This window comes from Numida meleagris, unplaced genomic scaffold (assembly GCF_002078875.1).
Source record: "Numida meleagris isolate 19003 breed g44 Domestic line unplaced genomic scaffold, NumMel1.0 unplaced_Scaffold403, whole genome shotgun sequence".
NCBI classification, from domain to species: domain Eukaryota; kingdom Metazoa; phylum Chordata; class Aves; order Galliformes; family Numididae; genus Numida; species Numida meleagris.
Genome location: NW_018364623.1, coordinates 20,750 through 24,228, shown reverse-complemented (window position 1 = coordinate 24,228; position 3,479 = coordinate 20,750). Strand labels below are relative to the sequence as shown.

Genomic DNA, 3,479 nt, shown 5'->3' with positions numbered 1-3,479 from the left:
GGCTATGGGTGGGGGAGGCTTGAGGGGTTTTGGAGGGGATCTACTGGGAAAAAAAGACATTTAACCCCTTCCCCACCAGGGCTCTCATCTCTCCGTATCCGACATCTGTGAGGAACAAGGAAGAAGAAGATGACAAGGATGAGGATAAAGACAAAGGCAGCAGTGCAGCCCCCAGCCACCACCACCACCAGGTTCCCATGGGAACTAAATGCAGCACCTGTGAGGTCAGGATGAACAGGTTATCACATCCCTGGCCACTACCTCGGTGGGGACAGGAGGTGACACAGCCACCCATGGTGGACACCAAGTGGTACTCAAATGGGGTTGAGACCAACCTGGGGGTGCAGGTGTGGGTGTCACCTCCAGTGTCACGCTGTCCCCAAGAGGTGAGGACACAAAGGGGTAATGCCAGGGGTGGTAGGAGCACCTATAGGTGCCAGTGTCAGCTGGGGTGACCTCAAAGAGGGTGAAGGTGGCTGTGCCCCTACTGTCAGGCTCCTGGCACTGGATAGGGGCTGAGCACCCATCCTTGTGCGGGAGGAAGGCAGACCCATAGTTCTTTTTCCAGCAGCGGATGGTGACATTGGTTCCTGTCCCCACACATCCCTCGGGGCAAAGAGAGATGCTGGGTGGTTGGAAGATGCGATCTGCATGAGGGGAAGGGACAGCAATGGGACACGGTTCTGTTGGGAGCACCCAGAGGCATCTGGTGTCCCCAGCGCCCTCACCTGTCACCACCAGCTCCACAGGGTCACTCTTCTCCGATTACTCCTCTGACTCAGGCACCCGATACTGACACCGATATGTACCTACATGATCCATCCTTGTGCTAATGAAGGAGAACTCGACATGGTCCGCCAGACCCAGGCAGCCAGACGGGGCAGGTGGCAGCGCAGGGTGACATTGTTCCCCAGGGACACCCCCTGGCTGGGGTGCAGCCACAGGGAGGGTTGGAGCATTAGGACAGGGGACACCAGGCAGCCTTGTCCCTGCACACCCTCCTGGACCCCTCGGATGGCCTCCTCCCCACAGTCCTCTCCCTATGTCCCCATTGATCCCTCCATCCCCATACTGACGGAGCTGCGCCCTGTTTGCTGCCACCAGACACCAACCTGCAAGGGACATGGTCCTGGTCCCACTCAGTGTCACCAACCCCTGTGGCACCATGTCCCCATTGTCACTCACCCAGGATGAGGGCCAGCGCCATTGTTTGCATGAGGCAGGAGCAGCTTGGGGACAGTGAGACTGCAGTGGGAACAAGAAGCTGCTGCAGAGCTGCTGTCAGTTCCTCTATGGGGAGAGGATGCTGTGATGTCACCTCCTGATGTGGCAATTTTGGTGCCCAAATGGGTGGTGGCACCCTGGAGTCCCCAATAATGTGTTACACATGGAGCGATGCAAACAGTCCCCGTTGGGTTGCCCTTTGCAGATTGTCATCGTTTGGGTGTCACACACTGTCTGTCCCCATTGAGCTGCCAGGGCATGGCTTTGCAAGGTGTGCCCCATGGCATGCTAAACACAGGACACGTACTGCAATGGGATGTCCCACATTGGATGTCACATGCCATCCCCAACACGTCCAGCCAGCTGTCACCACACACTTTGGGTACCACACTCTGTCCCCACTGCGCTTTCCTCTGCCATCCCCACTGGGGACAGCAGCAGGGACCTTTGGGGACACAGTGACACTCACACAGACATGGGGCACACTATGAGGACACACATTTTTAGTGGGGCACACATGTGGTACTGACATCAGGCACATGCTATGGACATGTGCATGCAGTGGTGACATACATGGAGTGCCAACACGGGAACTGCATGCTTAGGACACAGATGTGCATTGTTGTGTGCATGCTTTGGTGTACATGTATTGTGTCACACGAACACACTCAAAGGCTCAGGGTTAGCCATGTTGTACACGTGTACGTACATTTATTGCGCATATGTGGCAGCACACAAGGACAGCATGTGACCACATGTCTTGCTGCGTGTATGTAATGATGTGTGGTGTTGAGCACGTAGAGCACACCTTCACATTCTACGCTCTAAGTGCACGTGTTCACAACACGCACAAATTTGTGCAGACATACAGCTGCACACATGTCATTCTGCACATGCAAACCCCCACAGTGGGGCAGAGCCGCCATCATATGGGGCAGGGCGGGGGGAGTCTGCAGGGTGGGGTGTGGGTGGGACATGGCATGTGTAGGGGTAGGAGTGGGGCTGTGGTTGTGGTTGGGGTTCAGGTTAGAGATCAGGTTTGGGTGAGGGTGAGAGTAGGGTTAGGGTCGGGGTTAGGGTTAGGGTGACTAGTTAGGGTTAGGTTAAGGTTTAGGGTTACGGGTTAGGGATAGAGTTAGGGTGAGGGTTAGGGTTAGGGTTACAAGTTAGGATTAGAGTTATGTCATTTGGGTTAGGGTTAGGGTTAAGTTTATGGTTAAGTTTTAGGTTATGGTTAGGGTTAATATAAGGGTTAGGGTTAGGATTAGGGTAGGGTTAGGGTTAGGTGTTGTAGAGGATTAGGGTTAGGGTTAATTTTAGGGTTAGGTTTCGGGTTAGTTTTAGTGCTAGCATTAGGTTAGGGTTAGGGTTAGTGTTTGGATTAGGGTTAGAGTAGGTTTAGGGCTGGGTTAGGATTAGTGTTAGGGTTAGGGTAGGGTTCATGTTAGCGTTTACATTAGGTTTAGGGTTAGGATTCGATTTCATTTAGGGTAGGTTTCAGCTGAGGGTTAGAGTTACAGTTAAATTTAGGGTTAGACTTCAGATTAGGTTTCAGGTTAGGGTTAGGGATAGAGTTAGTGTAGTGTTAGGTTTAGGGCTAGAGTTATGTTAGGATTAGGGTTAGGGTTAGGGTTAGAGTGAGGGTAGGCTGAGGGCTGAGTTAGGATTACTGTTATGGTTGGGGTAAGGTAAGGGTAGATGTCATGTTAGAGTTAGCGTCAGATTTTGGGTAGAGTTAGGGTTAGAATGAGGGTTAGGGTAGGGTTGGGGTAGGGTTTGATTTAGGGTTATGTTTAGTATTAGTGTTAGGGTTAGTCTTAGGGTACGGTTAGGGTTAGGTTTAGGGTGAGGGTTAGGCTCAGGATTAGGGTAGGGTAAGGACTGGGTTAGGATTACTGTTACGGTTAGGATTCGGGTTAGGGTAGGTGTTATGATGGAGTTAACATTAGGTTTTTTTGGGGGTTATTGTTAGGGTTAGAGTTAAGTTTGGGGTTAGGGATGGGGTTAGGGTTAGCCGCATGATTAGAGTTAGCAGTATGGTTTGGGTTAGGATTACGGTAAGGGTTAGGGCAGGGTTAGGGTTAGGGTATGTGTTGGGGTTAAGGTTAGGATTAAGGTTACGGTTAGGGTTATGATTAGGGTTAGTTTTTGAGTAAGGTTAGTGTTAGGGTTAGATTTAGGTTTTGTGTAGGTTTATGATTAGGTTTAGGGTTGTGTTTCCTATTAGTTTTAGGGCTAGCCTTAGGTTAGGGTTA

General features: G+C 51.4%; 1 long non-coding RNA gene and 1 pseudogene across 1 annotated transcript in view; both read right to left on the bottom strand.

Annotated features, from left to right (window-relative positions):
- Positions 1-1,192, bottom strand: part of LOC110391550 — an 11,581-nt pseudogene extending 10,389 nt beyond the window's left edge.
- The window catches only part of LOC110391552, a 2,670-nt gene extending 1,444 nt beyond the window's left edge, over positions 1-1,226 (bottom strand). The window contains exon 1 of the long non-coding RNA XR_002434101.1: positions 1,186-1,226. This is a non-coding gene — a long non-coding RNA (uncharacterized LOC110391552). The remainder of the gene's footprint in view (positions 1-1,185) is intronic.
- Positions 1,227-3,479: the final 2,253 nt, after the last annotated feature.